At 36.9% G+C, this 27,117-nt stretch overlaps 1 long non-coding RNA gene across 2 annotated transcripts in view; it reads right to left on the bottom strand.

The window, feature by feature from the left end:
- The window catches only part of LOC137208410 (uncharacterized), a 438,623-nt gene that overhangs the window by 135,847 nt on the left and 275,659 nt on the right, over window positions 1-27,117 (bottom strand). For both annotated transcript variants that reach the window (XR_010935623.1, XR_010935624.1), the window contains exon 3: window positions 16,156-16,249. This is a non-coding gene — a long non-coding RNA (uncharacterized lncRNA). The remainder of the gene's footprint in view (window positions 1-16,155; window positions 16,250-27,117) is intronic.

Here is a 27,117-nt window from a genome sequence, read left to right as displayed (position 1 = left end):
CACAAACATTAAAAAATTAATATGTGTGCTTTAAAATATTGTCCATATATAAGTACATCTGAGAACACTTTTTTTTTTTAAAAAATAAAGTTTCAATGTGTATTTGGGTTTTCTGGAACCTGAGGGAAAATGAGTATTATTTATGGAACCATAAATACAAATACAGATTTATAGCATTCAGTCTTTCAAGGATGTTTGAGTATCCACTCTGGGTCAGATACTGTGTAGTCATTAAAATATAAGTCATCATAAACAAATGGGGATAAAAAGATGCCCCCCAAAAGTCGATGGCAATAAATTGTATGTTTCCAAACAAAGTTTTGGGGTTTTCTTCTGCAATAGGATAAAGGTAATATATGTTGAGATCAGGAAAGAAAAATGAATAATCCAATTCTAATTTGCATCTCAGTTTTTCCCAAATCTTGAAGCTGGTTAGAGACTTGTCTAAGAGATAAGAAATTTTACATAAACCTGTACATACATACGTGCCTGAACACATGCACACACCTATAATGTGACAATTTCCTAATATGGTACTCTCTAAGGAGGCAGCATAACCTGGTGGAAAGAGCAGTGACTTGGGAATCAGGTGGACTGGCAATAAACCTCACCTGAGCCATTTTCTAGCTGAGTGACAAGTCACCACCTCTCTGGGCTTGAGTGATTTGTTGTAATTGGAAATTTGTCAGCTGGTGTTGATATATACATAGTGCCTGATCTAGGTACTCAAATAGAGGAATAATAATAATAACTACTATTAATTAAGTAGGTACTTTGGGAATCATTTAAAATGAGTTTTGAAAAACTGTTTCCTTGAGAAATATAGTTTCTTCAGCCCAAATCACAAAGTGAATTATAGTTTTTATACGTTTTAAATTCACAAATGATTGTATGTAATTAATGACCATCAACAAGATTAAAAAAAAAATTCTAATGAGTGTTTCTCCCTGGGATCCAAAAGTTAATTTAAAAAATATTGGTACCCAAACTAAACTCATTTACTGAGGTTAGGAACTGTTTTTCTATTTTAGCAGGCTTCACCTTTGTTTTAATCAAATCAATGTTTAAAAGTAAAGGACTTAGAAAGCTTACTCTTCTGAGCTAAAAAATATAGCTGTTATACTTTTTTAATCCCTGAGATCAAAGACTAAAGCTTAAATTTTGGAAAATCATAGATACTGAAACAAAGTCACCTATATGTCTATCATTTTACCTTAGACTGTTAACTCTTATTATCAGAAATCAAATAGTTGTATAGGATAAAAATTTGTCCAAGAAATGGATTTAAATGATCTAATTTTCCCCCTAATGTTGGTGATACAGTCATATGATGTGTCTCTGTAGTTCTTCATGTATTGTGCTGTGACATTTTTGTTGCATTATCTTTTCTTGTTAATGTTTGTGTTAAAATCTAGCTTTACGTGCTGACATCTTTTCTCCCCAAAAAGATTACATGATTCTTTGTAACAAGTGCCGTGCCTTACACTGTTCCCGTTGTAGCCCCTGAGGTCACGTAGCACATACTCTTTATGCACAGCAGGGGCAGAGTGTATAATTTATTTAGTGTTTTGCTGATTATTTCACTCGTCTCTACATTCGTCTCTGTCTCTTCATGCTGATTTGTTTCTGCTCTGTAACCTCTGTTCTCCAATTTGACCTCTCCATCATAGTCTCTGTTTTATCAAATTCCCTCCTCATTTTAAATCAAAGCAAGTCCTTCTGTTTACTTTCCACTTACACTACCGACTACAAATGTCTATCAGGTGTACTTATACCTAGATTATTTATGCTGGTCCTGTAACGCATTTCACATTACCATATGCATCAAAGATACTTCCCAGAGCAAAACTCTTTTCCATTTTATTACATCTACTCAATTTTGCAAGCCCCAACTCCTCCCAGTTGTCATTTCCACAATAGTGCCAGGGAGGACACACTGATTGTATGAAAATTTTACAGGCTGCCTCTCTGTCTAGTCCATTTGTTTAGTTAATCAGTTCATTTTTTCTGCTAGTCCCTGTTAATCATCACCCACTCCACATTCTTCTGTATTTGAGAATTTCTACAGGCTCCTCCTCCTTTAATTTAAATTCAGTTCCTTTCAGTCATGAGTTTTTCTCCATGGACATTTTAATAAGCTGCTCCATGTGCCAAGAAAATGTTTTGAAACATAAGCAGGCAGCATCACCCACCTTATTAGAATTTAGGAATCATTGCTGATTTATCTGCGCCTAAGTAATGGGCAAAGATGACAAAGGTAGATTGCAGCTAACCTGTTACAATTACTTTACCTGTTAGATTACACGAATCTGTCATAGTGACAACCAGTAACAATGTAACTTTCAGCAAATCCCTGTTCCTCACTAGACCTCAGTTTCCCTGTATATCTGTAAGGGAATGGGGGAGGGGCTAGAGGACTTGTTATCCTTATTTGTAGGTACTACCTAAACAGTGTCAATTGCATGACATAAAACATACATAGTTTTTTTTCCTACTGACCATCTGTTTATTACATAATTATTCAATGGTGAGAGAAGAGACTTTATAAAATTCTGACTGGAAGAATCAGAACATAGAGCAATGGGATGGTTTTTGGCGGGTGTTCTAATTTTTGAGTTTGATTTCAAAGGAAGTATCTCAAGGGTTAGGACATATCTTCTTCCTGAGATAGCTATAAGAGAGGCAGTGAAAGCTGATAAGGAGGACTTGCTCCTCAGATTCAGCCACCAAGTCTTCGTACCACACTCTGGCTCATGAATAGGACATCTCCCAGGCCAAATACTTAAGAAGGGACTGAGCATCTCTTTTCATGCTATTGAGAGATGCCATGCATACTTGATTGAAAAGTAAATCAAGATTGTCTTTAAAATAAACTATTTTCAAATCTAAAAAGTTGCAACTTGAACGACAGAAATACGAATATACATGGGGGTAATTAAAATGGGCTATTTAAAATTATTTTTGTCCAGAAAAATTTGGGATATCTGGTCACTGCATGAGTCCCATCTCTTTCCATAAACTCCACCCCCTGGAATGTGTCTGTAGACATCCTAAGAAGCAACCCCGAATAGAGGGACCTTAGGACTAATCACGTTTGGTAGGGACAATCTGCTTTCCTGTTCATACCTGGAGGGAGAAAAAAAATTAGACCTAAATGGACTGATGCAGAATTAAATACTTTACACATTTACAATATAAACAATGACACCTTGTTAGTGATCTATGTGACATATTTAACCATGCTATTTTTCTAAAAGTGTATTAGTGAATTCACCTGGCTTTTGGGGAATGCTGTTAACCACAGAGGCTGGTTGGAGAGGATTTCTATTTTGATGCACCTTTATTAAAAAGGCTTGAATTTAGACGTATCTAGAGAGTGCCACCTTGTGGACAAAAGGCAGTAAAGGTGGGGGAGAAAAGCTTATACACAGGACATATAAATCCATACTATTTGCATGTGATTGCTGTCATTATATTAAGCTTGACAATCCAAATATTTCTTCAGTCATACCCAGAGATCAAAGTCTAAGAGAAAGTGGTGCAGACTGACCTAAAGACTAAAGAGAAACCATTGTTTTCCCTGTTTCAATATCATTATGTAAGGAAAAATATAGTGCATTACGTAAAAGAGGAAACACATATGTCTACGTTTATATAAAATGTCACTTTGGTAGCATTCATAAAATACAAAGAGACAAAAAAGTCAGCAAATCTTACTTAAGATAGAAATACTAGATGCACCTTCTACCTTGACATTTTGGTTAGTCAGCCCACTAGCCCTCCCTCAGTCCCACATAATTATTAATCCTCATGTACATGGATTTTAAAACTCAGCAGACACACTGAATTCTTTTTATTGAGGACAAACGTAGTTACAGAAAAAAAATACAGTACTGCTGCCGGTTTCCACTGGTGGCACCCTCTCCTTCGAACATCATGTTAACATGATGCCGTTTTAAAAGCTAAGAAGGGAACACATCTCAATTCTGGGGAATACCTGGTTTGATCCAGATTTTTATAATATGTAAACACCGTAGTGGTTTCCATTCTAGAATGATAAGCTGGAAAGAAATCAAATAAAATCAAACCCTTCCAAATAAATATTAACCTCATTGCTGCTATCCATAACTGTTTATATTTGTCTCATTTGCATATCTTAAATTCAAGAGGATTTGGATACAAGGATGTTTTAATCATTATTATAAAGAAATCAATTTTTCCTGGTTTACCAACTCTTTTATGAACTGTGATTAAAAGGATCATGAATAAGTCATGATCGGAACTCTATTCCAACCCCAGATAAAAATATCTGGAGATGTATTTGGCTAATTTGTCTCATAAAAAAAACTGTCTTAGTTCTCTGTCTTTGAATGTCCACACTTGTATCCTTTCCTGCCAGATACCTTAACACCAAACCACAGGACATCCATGTCTCTCCTTGTCCTGGCCAAGTCCCAGAGGAACACGTCACAAAGGAGAGAGCCAGAGAAGGTAGTTTTGTTAGAAAACACTTTCCAGTGCCCTTGCTAGCTCCCCTTTGTTTCTTCCCATCTCTTCCATGAAGTTACCCCTGACTTCTTCAGCCCTCATCCACCTCCCGCCCCTTAAATTTCTATAAATCTTCACCACACAATTAAACCCTTAATTATATAAGGTTATGTTTCATCCTCTAATTGTTTTACAAGTGTTCATCTTGATTCCTCACTATATGGTGAGAAACTTGGGAACAGGGAAGATATATTTTATTTCTTCTAGGTCCTGCACAGCATCCATCACAGGACTGAACACAGATGGTGCTCTACAAATATTTTAAAATAGAATGAATTTGGAGTGTGGTAGGGTGTTGGCCTTGTCTTGTTTAATATTTGGGGAAATGACATAGAAGACCTGAAAAAATGCCTTTGAAGTTTGCAGGTATCTCTCAGGAATAAGAGCTCATAGTCTAGTCTAGTTGGGGAGACAGCTATGCATGCAACTGAATTACCATGCATAGTCAAATATTAGAGAGATGAAAAAATACTTGGGGGGAACTTAGGATGGAAGAACTGCCTGCCTGGGATGAGTCAGTAAATACTTAAGAGAGGACATTTGAGCTTGGAGAAAAGGGCATTCTGAACATAGGTGGCACGTGCAAAGCAACAGAATAGAGAATGATCCAGAATTATTTGAAGAATAGTATACTCAGATGGCAGAAATATAGGTGGGTAGGTGGGCTTCGAAATATGCTACTGCAGGTGAGGTAAATTAAATACAGATTGTAAAGTACCTTATTTACCTTGCAAGATGGCTAGAATTCAACCCATGGATTCTTTCAATCTCAGCATTTTTCTCTTTTCTATTTCCTATGCCACCACTCTAAAATTCCTTTTTCTGTCTTGAATGAAATATTGAAATGACCACTTAATTGGTCTCCCCATCCCCAGATTTTTTTTCTATATAAGTCATACCTCCACTCAGTTGAACAATATCAAGCCACTTGTGGTTTTCTAGTTCCTACCAAATTGAGAATAACCTCTCTGGCAATAAGTGCTCTCTGCAATAGGACGATGACCTAAATATCCTGCATCATCTACACTACTATGAGATAGTCAAATCCAATTTCCCCTGGCTCCCAGAGATATTTCCATTTTGGGAAATTATCCATGCTTTCCAATTACTCAAGCTTTTCATCTTGCTTCAAGTGTCTTACTATCTGCTTACCAAATTCTACCTCTGTCAAGTCCCATCTTGAGTGATAAATCCTACGTAAATTATCCTCAGAAACCCACTAAACCCAGATTTCTATCTCCTTTGAATCTCGCAAGCCTTCATTTCTAAGTATGACAACTTGACATACATCTTCTGTCCTATATTAGTTATTTGTGTTCTTGTCTTCACGTGATCACCTTATCAATCTCACCTTGTTCTCTCCTTGAAAGAAAAGATGTTGATTATAGTCATCTTTGCAGATCCTAAAGCAGTTGTCATAGTACCTTGCTGATACCAGTTTTTAGCACTGTACAATTTTTGTTTGCTTGTTTTTGCTCTTGGTCATGGTGTGATGTGCACTGTGCTGACACTGAGGATACACTGCAGGATCTAACACCATATCCTCCACAGAGCCCACAATCTAGCGAGAGCTTGTCATGTATACACATAATAAAATAAGGTGAAAAATGAACTGGTGGGGCTGATGGAATTGCTAAGCATGAGTTCATTATGGAAGTAGCAAGATTCTACCATCCAGATTGAAATACTGTGGTCTGGTATAGACTTTGAGACTTATTTCACAGTCCGGTCAGTGGATTTAAACGATTTCCTAGGAAATCACATGTGAAGGTGTATATTTGATGGAAGGAGATGAGGGCCATCCTAGAAGCCCAGGGGTAGCTAGGTCCAGTGACAATCCTTCCCAGTGTCTATAGGGTGAAAAAAGGGTCAATGGAGCCCTCTTTAAGAAGGGAGCAGTAACTGATTTTCTTTACGGTTATAAAGAAGCACATATTTCTTGTAGAAAATTTGGAAAATAGAGAAATATATCAATACAGAATTTTTAAAATCATTGTGATTATATTATTTGAGATTATACCACATGGTACCGTTTGAATCCTGTCTTTTCAGCTAACAAAATGTTGGAATGATTTCTCCATGTCATTAAACAGTCTTTAAAAATAACAGCTGCATAGTAGTATACTTTATGTACCATAACTTACTTAACCAACTGAGTGAGACCACTTTTAAATACTTCTGGGTGTGCAAAAAGGGGTAAACAATCGGTTGTATTTTCTAAATTGTATTAACTGGAAAGCGGTTGTTAGGGGAAAACTACCATGACTATGGCTACTTAGTCCCATCCCAAATTGACCTCAAGATGATTTAGTATTAATGGAGAATATTGTACAAAAGTTTTTGATTTTATATTTTGGAAATATCACCGAAGGAAGCATATAGTGGGATGGGTTGATGGGGTGTGTCGTAAAATAACTTTGTTAGTTCTGTTCTTCTTCTGTAGTGAAATAACTGTTACCTTCAAAGGCAAATAGCTCAGAGCAGAGACTTCCCTGAGAAGAGAGAGCCCATCTATTTCTGTATTAATCACCAGCTGCTTTACCAAGATGGGCCACAAATAGGAACGCGAAGGAGCATTTGCCAAGGAAGTGACTGGAAAAGTGAACATTTATCTTAATGACATAAACCACCCTCCTCCAAACTCTTCTTTTCCAGAAAAAAACAAAAAAACCACCCACACAAGAGGTGTGAGGTAGGCTTCAAGCCACCCATCCCTGGGGTCAGTTTCACAAGCAGTTTCTTTTATCACCATGAAGATCTTATTTACAAAGTGCATCCGTTAATATCCACTTTGAATAATCAGTGTGGAGCTTGTAAGCTAATAATAATAACAACAACAACAACATTACCCTTAAAAGCGATGAGGGAAACAGTAATTAATATACTTCTCCAGAGACTGCCAGGAGAAGACTGTTCTTGTGGAATGAAATGTCAATTCTACCTGCATGTGGACTCTAAGGAAGCATATTTTTAGGTGGAAGAGGTCGAGAAAAATCTAAAGATAGACACAACCTCAAATTTATCCTAATAATGGATTTTATGATTCCTTTAAAGTCCTAAGATGTAGTCCTATATGTCAGATAAAGGGGTGTGTGTGTGTGTGTATATATATATATATATATATATATATGTATGTAGACGTATAGACATGACTATATGCACAAACATAACATTGAGTACCTAGCCACAAGCCAAAAAAACTGTATTAAGTGCTTAATGTACCTTGTATCATTTAATTTAGCAACCCAAGGAAACTATTATATCCTTCATTCTCTGATGAAAAAAATGAATCGTGAATTTGCTACTGACTTACACCTAGCCTAGCTAAAGCTAAAGACCATGTCATCCTCATAGTAATGGAGTTATTGCTGCTACTGCTACGGGTAATAGTATTGATGCTATATTTACCCTATTTGTGGTATCACAATTTATTTCATACTTAGCATCTATTTGTTGAGTGTTTGCATTATGCATTAAGCTAAGCTATTGACATATGCTATCTTTCTAAAATTCTGCTGTGCCCCTAAGACTCAAGTGAAGTACATATTTCTTGTTTGTTTGATTGTTTTTCTTTTCTGGGGGAAACTTTCCCTTCCCTATCCCATGACGTTCTTGTGGGGCTGCCAATCAAAGGGAGTTGCTCCCCTTGATACAAGGACAGGCACAAGACCCAAACTAGCACAATGAGGTTCTCTCTCTCAGAAATTTGAACAACGTATACAGAGAGATGGCATAGAGTTGGAGCCAAGTCATCTGTTCAGAAATACCCAGCTCTACTGTGGTTCTTGTTTTTCCCAACAGTGTTCAGTTGCTTAGTTCTTCCTTTGACTCCATGAACTACAGTAAATGTATCTTTTATTGCATCCTTTCAATAAAATTCTTCTTCAAACGTTAGCCACTTGGAATTGGGAGACTGGGATTGACATAGATACACTAATATGTATAAAATAGATAACTAATAAAGAAAGAAAGAAAGAGAGGGAGCAAAGCCTCTGGGGGGAGAAAAAAAACGTAAGTTAGTCACTTGGATTCTGCTTCTTACGTTCAAACTACTACCCTCCAATTCACTGATGAGGCCACTGAGGTTCAGAGATAAAACCATGATAGAGAACAACCACAGAAGCTCACCCAACTAGTAATTAGGATCTCAACACACCCAGAGAGCGTCCCTTGAGATTTCTGCCTCTTGGGCTGAACTGGCAGTGAGGAACAGTCTGTTAAGGATGTGCAGAAGCTCAAGCTATCCCTCTCAGAGGCAAATTTTCCCTCCAAGCCTTTGTCTTGGAAAGAAACAGTGCTTTGCTTCCTGTTTGAAACTCTGTTTCTATAGGAATACACATACCCTTTTGTGCTACACTGATCCCTAGTGAAATAGACCACGTCTCCACGTGTTTGCCTTTTATGTGTGTATATTTCAAATACAGTGTCTGTCTAATGTCCACATAGAGGGCTTGGCACAGCCTGAAGCTCCCCAGGCCTCATTAGGAGACCTGTTCACAATACACAGTTCTTGCTTAAACAGAGAAGGCAGGCTCATGCCTTCTCTTCTCTTCGCTCATTTCTCTCCTGGGAAGTAGCAAATAGCTTGTTCCTCCACAGGGCTCTACATGAGTTCCCACTCTTCTACGTGATTTTCCTCCATAGAGCGGGTTAACTGGAGTCAGAAACAAAAGCAGATGAGTTGGACCTGTCCTACAATGAATTGTGCTCTCAGACAACCTCATTACTTTAATTACCTAAAAAATATAAATAGTTTGTCCAGGTAGGAATTTCATTCCTCAGCCTACATGACAGCAGTGGCTGGGAAAGATGGTTCCAAATTCTCCTGCTGCTAGATTTGCCCTAAAAGTTCTTGTTTGTTTGTTTTGTTTTGTTTCTGCAAGTAGTGCCACTGACTTTTATGTGTACAGACAATATGTCCTTGAAAGTGGCTGAGGGGCTGGTTTGGGGCACCCACAGGATTAGGATAGGAAATGGGATTGAATATTTATTACAAGCCCACTATGTGCCATTCTTCCATTCAATGAATGGTTATTATGTAGCTACTTTGTGCCAGGCACTGTTCTAGGCACCAGAAATACAACAGCGGAAAGACACTCAAAGCCCTTGCTCTCGTGACGCTTATGTTCTAGTTAGGGTTGGAGGAACAGGAGAATATAATAATCAAATACACGGACACACTTTATCTAGATGTTTAGGGAGAGAGAAACGTGAAGATCTAGGGAAAGACCATTCCAGGGAGATAAAAGAGGTTGTAAAAATGGCCCCAAAGTGGGAGCCAGCTTGGCATGTTCAAGGCTGGCAAGTAAGGTGGTCTGAGCAGGTAAACAAGCATATTTGACAGCTTAGTTCTGCCCCTTACTAGCTGTGTGAACATAGAAAAACCACTTCACATCTCTTACCTTCTGTTTCTACATCATTATCTGTGGTTACTAATGCTCTCCTTACAAGGTTTGTAAAGTTAAATTGCAGGACATATATCGACAACTTAATGCTTAATATAAAGATCTTCATGCTTAATATAAAGATCAACTTAATATAAAGAACAAAATAAATGATATTAGCTGCCTCTGACTTTGGTGTTATTAATTTGTAATATCTTCCCTTGTCTTCCATAATATCCTATACTCCAAAGTAAATCATTAGTCTCTAAATATACTACTTTTCCTGAGATACCATCCCTCAACCTGAGTGTCATACAATAACACTCCTACCATCTACCATCACCCTGCCATCTTTTCCATCAGCCTGCCCTAGAGCGCCATCATTCTGGATATCTCTTAAATGCCACTCATCTGATCATGCCAGTTAATGGTGTGTGTGTGTGTGTGTGTGTGTGTGTGTGTGTGTGTGTATAATAAATCTCAACTTAAATTCACATTGTCTTCACCAGCGTTGAGCTACATCAGGGTATATCTCAAGGTTTTGTAGGTTTGGTGCTCCCAAGGTTTTTTTGGCATGGGACTATGTCAGGAAAGTAACACCCACTTCATGTAAACAGCAGGATTTTAATATAGAAAACTAGTTGCAAAGATATGGGAAGAGCTAAAATACCAAACAGTAGGCAGCTCAGAAATTAGTAAATTCAACAGCACCATCACCCTTAGGCTGTGGGGATAAAGGGAGGAAACATCGCTAGAGCCCAAGGACTGGCTATGTTATCTTGAGGGGGCAGAAACGATGGGAGTTGGGCCAAAGAGAGAAAAGAAGTCCAGCAATGGTGGGGTGCAGCCCTGCCAGGAACAGTGCCAATAAACACACAGAGAGTGAAAAATAAGGCAGGTTCTTTTCTCCTCCCTGTAAGATCTTGTGTTTGCCACTGGCTAAACCTAGCTGGAGGCCAGAAGGAAAGGGAGTCTGGAAAATACAGTTTGCAGAGGTCAATCGTTTATAATGTGCAGTGGAGCAGGGGGTGGGCAGGAAATGTATCTGAGCATAAACAAGCCGAATGAACACCATGGGAACAGACGCCAGGGCTGCCACACCTACACTGTACATCACAACCTGATTACTCAGCTACGGCATTTATGCAGCTCACATAGGCACCTTGGGAGGTGAATAGATACCTAGGAAACAATTCTTCCTCAAACCAGAGTCATTCCTGCCCGAGGGGAGGGATAATTCATGAGCAGTGAACGTTGCTAGACACTCAGCTTCTCCTTCCAGCCTGAGCTGAGCACCAGGATATAAGCTTGAGCCTTAGGAAGGGCAGTCTGCTAACCAAACCTAAAACAGCTGATTAATTAAAATCTGTAATGTATAAGGAGTCCCAAGCAGCACTGCTGTACGTTATAATTCCACAGTATGACACAAAGGTACATTCAAGACATCATTTCCATGTTAGCAGAAAAAAAGTGATTTGGGGCATAATAAGTACTAACCACTCTTGTAGTAACAGAAATGGCTGCTTTCTATAGATACCTTAATGCTCTAGACCTTGACTGCTAGACACCCCAGTGCGGGTGTCAGCAGCAGCACAAGCAGTTTTATTAGGTTCAAGCTATAATGCCCATATCATTACATGAACCAGAACCAGAACCAGAACCAGAATGTCACATTGCCACACTGAACTGGATTAAGAAAGAAAAAAAGGGTAGAAATATTAAGGTAGCTGATAGAACTACTCATGAGCCCATGATAATACATATTATTATAAATATGTTAGCATGTATATATGCATGATATACAAATATGGATTTTTTTTTTTTTTTTTTTTTTTTTTTTGCGGTACGCGGGCCTCTCACTGTTGTGGCCTCTCCTGTTGCGGAGCACAGGCTCCAGACACGCAGGCTCAGCAGCCATGGCTCACGGGCCCAGCCGCTCCGCGGCATGTGGGATCTTCCCGGACCAGGGCACGAACTCGTGTCCCCTGAATCGGCAGGTGGACTCTCAACCACTGCGCCACCAGGGAAGCCCACAAATATGAATTTTATATAGTTATCTTTATTGTATTTAAGACATTATGGCTTCAAATTCACATCCCAATTTCAGAGATGCTAAAATAGGAAAAGATCGCATCTCAGAGCTATCGAAACACAGTCCACATCATTATGCATATAATTATAATAAATGACTATTGAGGAGTTATTTTATATCAGGCACTATTCTAGGTGTTTTTACATTAATTGATCTTTATAACAAATCTGGAGAGAGAGGGTATGTACTTTGTTAATTTTCATTGTGCAGATGACGAAATCGAGGTTAAGGAACTTGTCCAAGGTTACAAATCTATTAAGTTGGGTAGACAGGACTCAAACTCTAAACTCATGTTCGTATCCATGTGTTTACAGTGCTTCCATGTGAGATACTTCTTGAGAACTTCCAAAAACTGTTGGTCTGGGAAAGACTTTAAAGGGAGGATAGTATTATCCTCTGAAAATAGTAGGTAGGAGACAGAGCTACTTAGGCTTTTTGTTTTGTTGTTGAGAATCAATAGATACATCTATCATTCATGAGCACACACACACACACCACATATACACTTAATGATGTGCACAAGGAAAGCTGGACTACATGTAGGTGTTTCAACATAATGACATCTGTATGTTGCTGGTAGGCTTCAACTATGTATGTCTCATCACTATGTACCCCAAAACACTTAACAGTGACCTACATGTGAGTAACCAATAAGTGTTTTCTCAGAGAGTAAATAAATTTCAAAAATTAAGCTGTTATGTGGGAGGGGGAATGTTGTAGTTGCAATGATGCTGGGCACAGAGGCTCTCAGAGACTGTTCCGAGCTGGATCAGAATTTAGCTAATCGATGTAATACAGGTAAAGCAGAATGAGATGACAATTGGAGGGTTAGATCGTTTTTTAATTATACTGGGGTGCTTACAGAAAGGGGGTTGTGTCATACCTTTTTCACTAGCTAAAATGATAAAATATTGATTCAGAATTCACAATTAATCCTTATAAGCAGACTAGGTTTTTAATAATTCAGTCACATCTCTCAGTGGTCTTGTTTGATCCCTCTCCATGGCTGAGCAGAAAATGCTTGCTGAAAAGATGGGGACCATTTCTACCTCAGCATCAGTTCAAATTTCTGTAATTACACATCATGGTAAATGTTAACGCTAAGTACTTAGCTTCATTCCCAAAACACTTTCTAAAGGAGAAGTGCAGTCCATTCTTTTCCTTCCAAGCCCATCTGAAATCTGTTTTCTTTTGTATGTTCATTGAATGCATTCTTGTTTTGACTTCTAATTAGCTCTGAAGCTCTTTGACTTACAAAAGACACTATAGCTCTGAAGATGGAGACACAAAATGACAGGTGGATAGTCTCTTAAAGGGTCACAAATCAGGTGAATGGAAACTTGAAGCCCTGTCTGTCATCAATCTGCTTTGAGAACATATGGCTCCCTAGTTGACCTCAGTTACCTAATTTGGAAAATGTAGGACCCCTCAAGGCCTCTTTTGACTTAAATAAATAACTCACTTGAACTAAGTCCCATTATCCTTTTGAGTTCAGGCACTGTGGTTCAAATACATTCTGTAGAGTGTAATAGAGACAGCATCTTAATCAATAAAAAGAATCTCTTATTTCCATAGAAGAGATGCCAGATGTGAGGTCCCTCAATTGCTAAAGATTTAAGGGTTTCTGGGATCTGGTGTTTGGTCTGCCTCAAAAATAAATAAATTCTCATTTAAGCTATGTGCTCAGTATATTCTGATGATATAATCCAGTCATTTCAAACACAAGCATGTTAAATTTTTATTTTGTTTTTATATTCTACATGTCTTAGTTGGCAGTCATCTTGGATTCACAGAATAAGAACACAGATCATCATATAATCTCTGATGTTTACAATCCCTATCCAAGAGTGTCAATTATTGATATATAGATGTAATCTTGAAGGTAAGGAGAGGTATAAGTTTCAAATGAGGTTTTAAAATACAGGAGTTTAAAAAATACTTTAGATCAAGCAGATAGGATTGTCTGGCTCTGTCCCCTAACCTTCTCTAAACTTATACAATTTCTTCTCTTCCTTCCCCTAATAATATTATTTGCTCTCACTCTTTGAGAACAAATAAATTCTCATAAGTTGAGGTTTACCTTTAATAATGTCACACTCTTACAGGATGACAATCTACATTCTTACTTTCTCCCTTCCTCATATCCACTAAATTCACCAATAGGTCTAACTTTTTTGGTCTTCTTTTCTTATATATATGCAAATATGTATCTATCTTGCTATAAGTCTCCTCAAATGCTTTGTAGGGGAAAAAAGTTTCCGATGTGCTCTGAGCCATTTCCTTAGGTAAACTATAGATGCAAGGGATGTACTTACAGAAAAGCCAACTGGAAAAAGTTTCAGAGGTAGTAATTATGTTTATCAACTTCCTTGATAAATAACAATGCTTTTAAATAGTCACCTTGCATACATCACATTTAAAATACGAGGGAACTTTTCATCAACTTGTGACATGAGAAACCATTATTATTATCCTATTACTCATGCAAGAAGAATGATATCAACTTTCCCAATTGCGGTGGGAGGCAGGGGCTACTTAGTCATCCAAGCAGATCTGGAGGCTAGGATTTTAACTCTTGGTCTTGTATTTGATCCCTAGTTCAGCTCTTCCCAACCTGTGTTCCACAGGAGATAATATTCTGTAATATCTCCCTCTTGGAGAGTTATTACAAGACATAAACTTGCTTAAAATCATGTAACCCAGATTTCTCATGAATCCTATCACACTCCTACCCACCCAGAACTACCCCTCAACTCCAGAACACCTAGTAACATCTTGCAGAAATATTAGTGTGTTGGGAATACAATCGGAGGAAGTCACATTAGACCATCACCAGAGCACTATGGGATGTTAACTGTAGTCCTGACAGTTTTCCAGATACCAACCTGCCTCACTGTCCTGGATTCAAGTCTTACTTCTGCTATATACAAGCTTGGTCAACTCATTCTGGTATATTACTTAAATTCTCAAAACCTGCTTCTTCATTAGTAAAAAGAGGATAATAAAAATCTTTTGTGCTGGTTTTGAAAATTAAATGAAAGAATATGTATATGATGTGTGAGTAATAACTCAATTAGCAATTATCTTTGCTGTTGCTACTACTATCATTATCATTTTCATCTGCTGCTGGCCTCTGACGTAAGGACATGGTCATGTAGGAATTTCTGCCCTCTACTGGAATTATTAGAGCCTGTTTTACCTCCTATGACAAATGAAGGTCATTGATCGTTTCACAAAACCTCTCAAATTCTTGTCAGCCCTTACCCAATACTGGACCTCTCAGAAGGTGATACACTGACCTTGCAAATGGTAAAAGATGGATAATTAGCCATTCTCTTAAGTCATCCAGACCATCATACTAGTCACTTTAATGTCGGGTGATAAAATTTGTAATTCTCATGAGGCTTACCCTGCAGATCCTAATGACAAAATATGCCATAGAAAGGCAGTGGATAACTGGAAGAAGTGCTACTTGAATTTTGAAATATGACCCTGACAGACCCAGCTCAATCCCACAAGCCATGCTTCATGTGTCAGAATCAAGGAGAATGGGACAACAACAAAACATCCATAGGAAAATGTCCCCTTTTCCCTCCCACTTTCCTCTCCCTTATTTATGGGATGAGACTCTCTTAAAGTAGACTCACACATACTTGGTCAAAGTATATCACTTCATATTGGGCAAAACAGAGTGCATATCTAAGGACTTAATTATGAAAGTCGTTTTTCTCCTAATGGACAGACTCTATCACCAGGTCAAATCAGGTTTTATGACTATGGGATAAAGTAAAGGCTTAAGACCACTTATTTGAATTTTCCTGGTATTTTCACTTTTGACATCACAGACCTTCTTTTTTTTCCCCAAAGTGTGTGTGTGTGTGTGTGTATGTATATGTATAAAACTTCTCTGCTCACAATTTGTCAACCATCACCACATTACTTTGTCCTGTTTCCTTTCTCCACATCAGCTGGGGATTTAAACTTGCCTTACTGATTCTCTTATCATGCAATTCAGAAGCAAAACATATTAGCAAAGTTAAAGTACATACTGCAGGTGAATTAGAAAAAAGAAGTGACTAACGTGCTAATCCAAATTCTTTTCTGTTGGTGGAAAAAAATTGTTTTCCTTACCTTTTCTTCTCATAACAGCTGCTAGGCGTCTGTGATTCTAACAGAGGATTAAAATGCTGGTGACTTCCTTTTAAAACATATCGTGACTTGGAGCCTGGTAATAGAAGATTTTCGTGATTTCAGATTTTTTTGAATTGACAAAAACAAATGTCTCTATTTGAGTTTATTTTTCAACTATTAAGAGTCTCTGAAACTGAGTTCTCCTTTGTGTGGGCTAACACAAAGGAGCTCAAGACAGTTCCTAAAAACAACACGCCCCGGGCTCCCCTTGTGGCACAGTGGTTGAGAGTCCGCCTGCCGATGCAGGGAGCATGGGTTCATGCCCCGGTCGGGAAGGATCCCGCATGCCACAGAGCGGCTGGGCCCGTGAGCCATGGCCGCTGAGCCTGTGCATCTGGAGCCTGTGCTCCGCAACGGGAGAGGCCACAGCAGTGAGAGGCCCGCGTACCGCAAAAAAGCCCAAGATGCCCCAAAACCTAACTCAACCAACCCACCTGCTAGCAAAGAGATTGTCTTTCTAGAAGAAACCCACTCCTCCTCTTGTCTTTCTAGAAGAAACCCACTCCTCCTCTTGTCTTTCTAGAAGAAACCCACTCCTCCTCTTGCTCTTGGGTTGACTTTTAACTCCTAGGTCCTGATTGCTTAAGGCAATGATTCACAATTAAGTCTCCACATTAGGAACACCTGGCTTCTCCCCAGATTAATTCAGTCAGATCTAGTCTAGCTCGTTGTTCAAAGTGAGGTCCATGAACCAGAAGCCTGGGCGTCACCTAAGAATTTATCAGAAATGCAAAACCTCAAGCCCCATCTCAGACATACCACATCAGAATCTGCATTTTAACAAGACTCCCAGTGATTTGTACACTTATTTATTTGTTTGTTGATTTATTTAGGGCCGTGCCGTGCAGCAGGTGAGAACTTAGTTCCCCGACCGGGGATCAAACCTGTGCACCCTGCAGTAGAAGCACAGAGTCTTAACCACTGGACTGCCAGGGAAGTCCCTGTACACACATTTAAAACAATACTGATTCTTGGGTTCCGTCATCGGAGATTCTTATTTAATTGCTTTGAGATGGGGCTTGAGCAGCAGTACTCAGAGTGTGGTCCCTGGACTAGCATTATAATCATCACCTGGGGGAGTCTTAAAGCTACAAATCACTGGGCCCCAGGCCTACTGAATCAGAAAGAATGGGAGTGGGGTCCACCAATCTGTGTTTTAACAGGTATTACAGATGACTCTAATGCATGCTAAAGATCAAACACCCTTGTTCAGGAGGATATACCAAATTTATCAGTATACTCATAGTTTATTTCCCACATATTATGGGTCAGGGATGGGCTTATAACCCAGACTTACACAATCAGAACATTATGCATGTTATGTTAATCTCATGCATGAGATTTAACATGGTATAATTAATTGAAGCCAAGCGTCCTCTTGCTTAATATGAACAAAGGTGAATGTAACTCAAAATCCATGCCAGCTTAGAGCCAACATGAGTGAAGCCAGATTGGAAAATGAAACTGTATCCCTGGTGACAGGGGTATGTGAACTTCTGGGTCTTAACCACTCCTGAAGCGTGCCCTCATGATTTCCGTTTATATAAGCTAATGACTTCCCTTAAAGGTAAACTGGTTTTAGTTGGATTCCATCCTGTTTGAAGCATAGAAAATCCTAATGTTAAGGCATTTTCCACATCCAATGGAAAAATTAAAGAGGGCAATACCTCTGAAGAGAGATTGTGAAACCTATATTTTGAAACCTCTAGTGAGCATAAATTCACCTACTTCAATGACGATCCACTCCAACTTATAAGATGATTATTAGAAATGCCCTTTTCTATTGAACTGAACTCTGAAAAAGTTTCATTTTATGACTCAAAACACTTGATTTCCTCTATCATGTACGTAACAACCTTTTAAACATTTGAAGGCATGTCTGGTGCTCCCCACAAATCTTCCCTTCTTTAAATAAACATCCAGATTTCTTTTCCATCTTAACATGATTTTGAGTGCCCTAGCCATCCTAATAGCCTGTGCCTACATACCTGGAGCTTCATCAACTTCTCTTATTAACTAGTACCTCACAGACAGATGCTGTATTACAAGTATGATCTGACCCATGCAGAGAACACAGTAAATGTTCTTTTCTCTGGAACACTAAATTGAACTATGCATAAAAGTCTACTCTGCAAGTTGCTGCCAAACAATATTTGTGAGGCAGTGATTCTCAGCTGAGTAGGAGAGAGGTTACCAAAACCTTCTGGGGAAACTTTTTTTTTTTTTCCCCAAATGTTATATAACTCCCTCACCCCTCACAATTACTGTTCTTTGACTAAAAACTAAAGAAGTTTCAATCTGTTTTATAACCTAGATCTGACACAATCACTCTTCTGATCTAATTGTTTCATTGATTCATTCACTCTGTAATTATCTGCAACTTCTTAGCATGTTAATTCAAACTTCCCTTCTCTATGTATTCTTATTCTACTTTACGAAGTTTAGTTTCTGCCTTTGTAATATGTGGATAGGAGTACCCTTATCTAAGGATGGTGCAGAGATTAACTGAGATATATTATACATAATATACACAGATAAATTTTGGTGTCTGGAATACACTCAGTGCTCAATAAATCTAAGCTTAAAAATAATGGCATACGGGGCTTTCGTGAGCTTGTTTATATGTACCTTCCCAACCTCATGGGCTTTCAGCTCTTGTATCCTAAATTCCAACCATTCTCAATAATGTATAATTTCTGTAACATGCAGATTTACTCTAAAATACCATAGTTTCCAGCCAAATACACCACCAAAGTCTTCTTTACTTATATTTCTATTCTACAACACAAACTTGCTATGCCCTTTTGCTATAGTTCCTGTGGACCAAAAGGTAGTACTTTTACAATGATCAAAATTCAACTTTACCTCATCAGCTAAGGTCCATGATTTCAACATTTATTTTTTTATTATTCTTTTTAATTTTTCCCAACTCCGTCATGTAGTATATTAATTATATATTTTCTGCCATCATTCTTTCAGCCCTAAACACTGATGGAATAAAGTTTCTGATATTAAGAAGCTTACACTCTAACTACGAAAAACACAATCCAACACAAGTATAGTGGTAAAATAACACATTAACAAGTTAGAACATATATATGATAGAATAAATATATGACAATGATTAGATATGTACTAAATGGGAATCTGAATAAATGAAGTTCAGAGTAGGAAAATCTTGAAAGATAACGTGGAGGAAACTATTTTGGGGATGGAATTTAAAGTAACCACTAAGTAAGGACCAATGAACAAGAGAGAAGAAGAGGGAATTATTTATTGTGAGGAGGTGTGTGAATATGGTCAGAGGCAGGGATGAACAAGCCCTATATTATGGAATGAAAGTAGATATGAATCTTCCAACCTTCATTTTCCTAAGGCAAGTAAACACTTCCATTTAGATTCTTTACCTGTGCTTACCTAAAATTATCAGGGGTTCTGAATACATACCACAGATTCATAGGTGAAACTTTAGTATATGCTAACCATTCTAGAGACCTCTGGCCTAGAAGGATATGTGATTGGTCCAAACTAGGAACTTACATTCCAAAGAAAAATACTGCCAATGTGGGAAAATATTTTATCCTAATCTTTGGAGGTGCAGAAATGAGAGAATTGAAATTATGATTAAAAAAAGACATTTACGTGTTTTGCTCTTTTGATTAATCTTCTCTGTACTGTATGAATACCCACAGTATGCAATGTACCATCTGGAAAAATAAATACAAGAAAGCTGCAGGGCTAAGGTTTTATAAATCTATTGATTCCAACATTCTCTGGTCTCCAAAGTGATATAGATATAGAACCAGTGGACTCTTTTCTCCTTTCCAACTTTCTGACTCATAGTAACTAGTTTCTGTTATAAAACTTGGACTATTCCTGCAATTCCCCAAAACATCTAGATTAGAATATTTTAAGTAATTGTTTAAATATGGTATAAAAATTACAGCAAATCTTTTCATGTTCAACATTTTTCTATTAAAAATTATATTGGTAACTAATTTGTGCAAAGCTCTACTAGTTGCCACTGGAAGTTTATAATGCATTAAGGATACTAAAATATGTACAGCAGTATTAAAAATACATGACAGGGGCTTCCCTGGTGGCGCAGTGGTTGAGAGTCCGCCTGCCGATGCAGGGGACAGGGGTTCGTGCCCCGGTCCGGGAAGATCCCACATGCCGTGGAGCGGCTGGGCCCGCAAGCCATGGCCGCTGAGCCTGCGCGTCTGGAGCCTGTGCTCCGCAACGGGAGAGGCCACGGCAGTGAGAGGCCCGCGTACCCCACCCCACCCCAAAAAATACATGACAATGTTGGATAAGAGATACAAGATTCAATTTCCAATCACTGCCGTTAAGGAAATCATTGGGAAAGAGGTGAAATTTGAACTAGGACTGGGCAAAAAAATAGCATGATTGAAGTTGGGAAGAACTTGCCAGGCACTGAAAATGGCAGGAGTAAGGTGAAAACTTAACTGTGAAAAACTTTCATGGATTCCTCACAAAATAAATTCAGGTAAGCTAGGTAGGCTCTCAAATATCCGCCAGTCAAAACTGCTAACAGACCAGCTATCTTTCGGTTTTGCATTTAGAGGGTACGTTTTGTTTGGCAGGGACGTTTGCTTTGAACGGCATTTATCCTAAAATAGCAGGAATCTGTGAGGTTTTACAGCTTGCCGTCATAAACTACACTAATTATGCTATAAAGTTATACACACGTAGCTGAGAAAAATAAATTTAAAATATATTCTTACAATAAAATTATGAAATCTTCACTTAAGAATAGGAAAAAAACAAGGAGAGGAATTATTAAATATTAACAGTTCTGCTAACTTGTGATAAAGATTTCACTCAGCTTCCTCTGTTGCTACATAACCATTTTACATTAAGATATATAAAACTGAGTCTAGCTATATACTCCTAATTTAGAAAGCAATTCCTTGAGATAGAACCAGGGAAAGCCCAATTCCCATTACAGATTTTTTTTTTCTGAATTAAACTTGGACAGAACTACCGCCAAAACTGTCAATTAAGCTGTTAAAATAATTATATCAGTTAATGAATGCATAAATATACATCGATCAGAAGGCTCTAAATTGGTAACTGACCTTAATGCAGAATAGAAGGTGTGATAATAGGACAGTCTTTTACGAACCTGGTTCTGTATGAGTGAGAACCCTCTCTTTTTGCAAGTTTCAGGTATTTAGATTGTACCTAGCATCTGCTTCTGGGATGGTACCAAAGAGCAGTTTTATACATTATGCTTTGTGCAGTTTTCCTTTTCTGTTCTTTATTCTTATTTCAAAGTATTTGCTTTTATAATGAATCAACTGTCATATTTTTAATCTGTATAACTGTAACATCACCTCTCTTCCCTCTTCATTCCCAATATATTGATGTCATTATTATTGTTTAGCGTCCATCCTTCCACGATGGCTTTTTATGTACATATAAATGCATATGTGTGCTTTTCTCTTTTTATCCATTTTTTGATAAAATAGGATTATAAATATATGTTATACTGTACATTTTTCCTTGTTACCAATAATACGGCCCTCTTACCAGGTCAATACATGTAGACACAACCTGTTTTTATTAGCTTCAGTCTGTTTCATAAAATGAATGCCCATAATTTCTTCCAGTATTTCCCATGTGAATGACTCCCCCCCAAGTATTTGCTGTCACAGTACAGTAATAAACATCCTTGTGTATACATCCTTAGACATTAATAACTTTATTTCATTGTGATAGGTGACTAATTATGGGATTGCAGAGGCAAAGCAAAGGCATATTTTGATTTTATGATTATAGATAAAGTCATTTTACTATCAGAGAAGGTGGCTGTGGAAATTTACACTCACACCAATGATCTATGATGAAGTTTCTCTCGCTGAACTTTTTTCATAACTGAGTAAAGGCAATCTTCCATTTTGTCAATGAAAAATAAAATGACATTATTGTTTTAATTTCTGATTGCCCAGCTACTAATGAACTTGAACAATTTTTCATATATTTATTTGCATTTAATTTCTTGTATTTTCTGTTTAAATTTATTGTCCACTTTTCTGATTGATTTCTTATAATAAATCTGTAGAATTTTGTGAATTGACATTAATATTTTCTCTATTTTATATGATGTCAATATTTTTCTCTATTTTTTAAATCTTCCATTTTTGACAATTTAGCTATATAAATTTCCTAATTATAATGTCATTTAGTTTCTCAGGGTTTTTTTGTTTACCTGTTTTGATTTTTACTTTATGGCTTCTCAATTTTGTGCTTCTTCCCACAAAGTTATGCAAAAATTTCTTTAAAATTTTATACCTTATACTTAAAGCTATAACACATCTGGTCGTGTTTGTGCATGTGCATTGAATAACTTTATCAATTAGGATTCTGGCATGAAAAATATGGCACAAACAGGGTAAATTAAACGGTTTAATAAAGGGACTATTTTAAAGATGAGGCAAAGTTGAGGGAAGACAACAAATAGTGAAAGACTTTTTTTACTCCTTCTACTTAGAGGGACAGGAAGGGTGAGGAAGGCAAGGGAAGAGAATGGTTATCAGAACACTGTAGGAGAGGGGCACCTAAAAGAAAGTATGTCCTTCAGGAGAGGGATGAAACCAACTCACAGCCCAGCAGGGAGATATATGGAAGAATAAATACAGCAACTTCACTTTCCTTTTACTCTAAGTCCCTCTTATTTATGACTCTCTTTGGCTGAACTCTACAAGAAATCATAGAACAAAGGGGCCTGATCAATACAGTTTGCAGCACTGATTTCACCAAAGGGTGAATGGTGGAAGGAGGATCCAATATGGCAGCCATTAGTTACATGCTGCTGCTGAAGTCTGAGTTGAAATGTACTTTCTATGTAAAACAGATACTAATGTCAAAGAATTAGTAGGAAAAACAAAAAGAATAAGAAATATCTAATAATTGTTTTTATATTCATTGCATATTGAAATGGTAATATATTGGGTTAAATAAAATATATCTAAATTAATTTAACCTGTCTTTTCACTTTTTTGTTTTTCTGAGTTTTTTTCTTTTTACTTTTTAAATGTTGCTACTAGTTTGAAATTACATATGTGACAGAAAGTCAAACAAAGTGAGGAGACAGTGGAGTATGTTCCAAGGTAAGAACAAGATAAACCACAGTTAAAAACCCTAATGAGGGCTTCCCTGGTGGCACAGTGGTTGAGAGTCCGCCTGCCGATGCAGGGGACACGGGTTCGTGCCCCGGTCCGGGAGGATCCCACATGCCGCGGAGAGGTTGGGCCCGTAAGCCATGGCCGCTGAGCCTGTGCTCCGCAACGGGAAAGGCCACAACAGTGAGAGGCCTCCGTACCGAAAAAAAAAAAAAAAAAACCCTAATGAAAAGGAGATAAGTAATTTACCTGATGAAGAGGTCAAAGTAATGGTCATAAAACTGCTAACTGAACTCAGGAGAAGAATGGAGGAACAGAGTGAGAACTTCAAGAAAGATTTAGAACATATAAGAAAGAACCAATCAGACGTGAAGAATATAATAACTGAAATAAAAGATACAGTAGAAGGAATCAAGAACAGATTAGGTGATGCAGAAGAACAGATCTGTAATCTAGAAGTCAGAATATTGGAAATCACCCAATCGGAAAAATGCAAAGATAAAAAAAAGATTTTTAAAAAAATGAGAATAAAAAAAAAAAATGAGAATAGTTTAAGAGGCCTCTGCAAACATCAAGAGTACTAACATTCACATTACAGGAGTTCCAGAAAGAGAAGAGAGAGAAAAGACTAGAAAATTCATCTGAAGAAATAATGGATGAAAACTTCCCTAGCCTGCGGAAGGAAATAGATGCCCGGGTCCAGGAAGCAGAGAGAGTCACAAACAAGATGATCCCAAAGAGATCCACACCAAGACATATCATAATTAAAATGACAGAAGTTAAAGATAATGAGAGAATTTTAAAGGCAGTAAGAGAAAAACAAAGAGTCGCATACAAGGAAATCTCCATAAGATTATTAGCTGGTTTTTCAGTAGAAACTTTGCCGGATACATTTAAAGTTTTGAAAGGGAAAACTTCCACCCCAAAATATTCTACTCAGCAAGAATGAAACTAGACCATTTTCTTACACCATATACAAAACCCCCAAATGGACTAAAGACCTAAATGTAAGACCTGAAAGCATAAAAGTTCTAGAAGAAAACATAGACAGTGAGCTCTTTGACATCAGTCTTAGCAATATTTTTTTGAATCTGTCTCCTCAGGCAAGGGAAACAAAACCAAAAATAAACAAATGGGACTATATCAAACTAAAATGCTTTTGCACATTGAAGGAAACCATCAACAAAGCAAAAAGGCAACTATTGAACTGGAGAAGGCATTTGCAAATAATATGTCTGATATTTTGGTTAATATCCAAAATATATGAGCAGCTCACACAACTCAAGAGCAAAAAAAAATAAACCTACAACAATCCAATTAACAAATGGGCAGAGGACCCAAAGGAGCATTTTTCCAAAGAAGACTACAGATGACCAACAGACACATGAAAAGATGCTCAAAATCACTAATCATCTGGGAAATGCAAATCCAAAGTACAGTGAGATATCATCTCCCATCCGTCAAAGTGGCTGTCAGCAAAATGACAAGAAATAATGTGTTGGTGAGAATGCAGAGAAAAGGGAACCCTCATGTTCTGTTGATGGGATTGAGAATTGGTGCACCCACTATGGAAAACAGCATGGAGTTTCCTCAAAAATTAAATAGAACTGCCATACAAATCAGCAATGTCACTCCTGGGTATTAATCCAAAAAAACCCCAAAAACACTGATTTGAAAAGATATATGCACCCCTATCTTCACTGTAGCATTATTTACAATTGCCAAAACATGGCAGCAACCTAAGCGTCCATCAATAGATGAATGGATTAAGAAGATGTATGTATATATACATACAATGGAATACTACTTAGCCATAAAAAGAATGAAATCTTGCCATTTGCAACATGAATGGACCTAGAGGGTACTATGCTAAGGGATATAAGCCAGACAGAAAGACAAATACCACATGATTTCACTTGTCTGTGAAATCTAAAAGACCAAACAAACAAACATAACAAAACAGAAACAGACTCTTAGATACTGAGAACAAACTGGAGGTTGCCAGAGAGAAGGGAGGTGGGGGGATGCGCCAAATAAGTGAATGGGATTAAGAGGTTAACAAACTTCCAGTTATAAAATAAGTCACAAGGACGTAATATACAGCATAGGGAACATAACAATATTGCAATAACTTTGGTGACAGATAGTAACTAGACTTATTGTGATCATTTCATAATGTATAAACATACTGAATCACCAAGTTGTACACTTGAAACTAATACAATATTGTAAGGCAATTATACTTCAAGAAAAAAAAAGGTAACAAAGTATATATGTATGTTTGGAAGAAGATGTCATTTTTATATTGCTAATTCATGCCACCTAGTGAAATGATCTGTTACTCCACTTATCAAGATCTTATTTAATGCTCTTCTATAATATTTTATGGATTTCTTCAGGTTAGGTGTTATATATTTCTTATTATTAAATTCGTATTTTATACTTTTTGGTCATTATTATAATTTTTTTCATTTCTATTATTGACATAATATTATTGTTTGAATACAGAAAACTATTTGGGTTTATAGATTTATTTTGTATTCAAACATCAAATTATTTATTAATTTTTACATCTTAGGTTTGCTTGGGTATTTTAAAAACACAGGCATGTTATCTGCATTCTAAGCTAATTTTCTTTTATTCATGTTATGACCTATTTTAAGTTATATTAGATAAAACTTCTAATGTTTAAAAGTACTGGACACCTGAAACTAATATTGTAAGTCAATTATACTTACAATAGTGATTAGTAATGCTGATTAGTCGTGATGATAGCAGTCATCCTTATTCTGATCTAGATTTTAATGAGAATGGCTTTATTATTTCACTCAAGATGATAATATGCTATTATTTGGGGGTAAATATTGATAAATAGGATCAGGTATAGGTAGTTTCCTGCTATTTCCATTTTCGTCACAATATTTTTCACAATGAACTTTTGTTCTCCTTTAACTTATTGATATATTCTTTAGTTAATAAGATGTAGATGTTATTTTTACTTCAAATATATTGTTCATATTTTGATAGATTTTATAACATTGAAATATATTGGCATTCCTAGAATAATCCCAACTTTCTTTTGGTATACCTTTCTTTGAATATATAATTTATTGATATTTTATTTAGAATTTTCACACCTGTATTTATAAATAAATTTTGTCTATGTTTTTTGTACCATATTTTTCAGGTTTGAGTGAGACAATTTGTGATAGGAAATTTCCAGATTTTTCTTTGGTATAGGATTATCAGCAATATAAATCAGCTTTCAACTCAATTCTTATGCAACTCTTGAGGAACCCATAATTCTTAACCCCACCTGAGGTTGGCAACTTTTAAATTGTAGTTACTCAAAAAACTCTTGAAATTTTCCTATGATTATTTGTCTGTTATGATTTTATAACTCTCTTTACCAAAGTGATATTTATATTTTGTTAAAAATCATTTATATTTCCTATAGCTTAAAATCTATTTTCAAAGAGTTATTCACAATGTTATATTGTAACTTTCTATAGTTTTACATCAGTCAGGTTAAAATATTTCATTGTTAATGTGTGTCTATTTGTTTTCTTTCTCTATTTCCTGATTCAAACTGACCAACATTTCAAAGAATAGCTATTTATTGTATATAATCTTTCTACTTATTTCATTAATATCTATTTTTGTCTTTATTAACAAGTTCCTAGTTCCTTTCAATTTGGGGAGCTTATTTTTAGTTGTATTTTACTACTTGCTTAACAATAATAATTTCTTCACA

This window comes from Pseudorca crassidens, chromosome 16, assembly GCF_039906515.1.
Source record: "Pseudorca crassidens isolate mPseCra1 chromosome 16, mPseCra1.hap1, whole genome shotgun sequence".
Taxonomy (NCBI): Eukaryota; Metazoa; Chordata; class Mammalia; order Artiodactyla; family Delphinidae; genus Pseudorca; species Pseudorca crassidens.
Note: the sequence above shows the minus strand (reverse complement) of the source record. Positions and strands in the feature narration are given on the sequence as shown.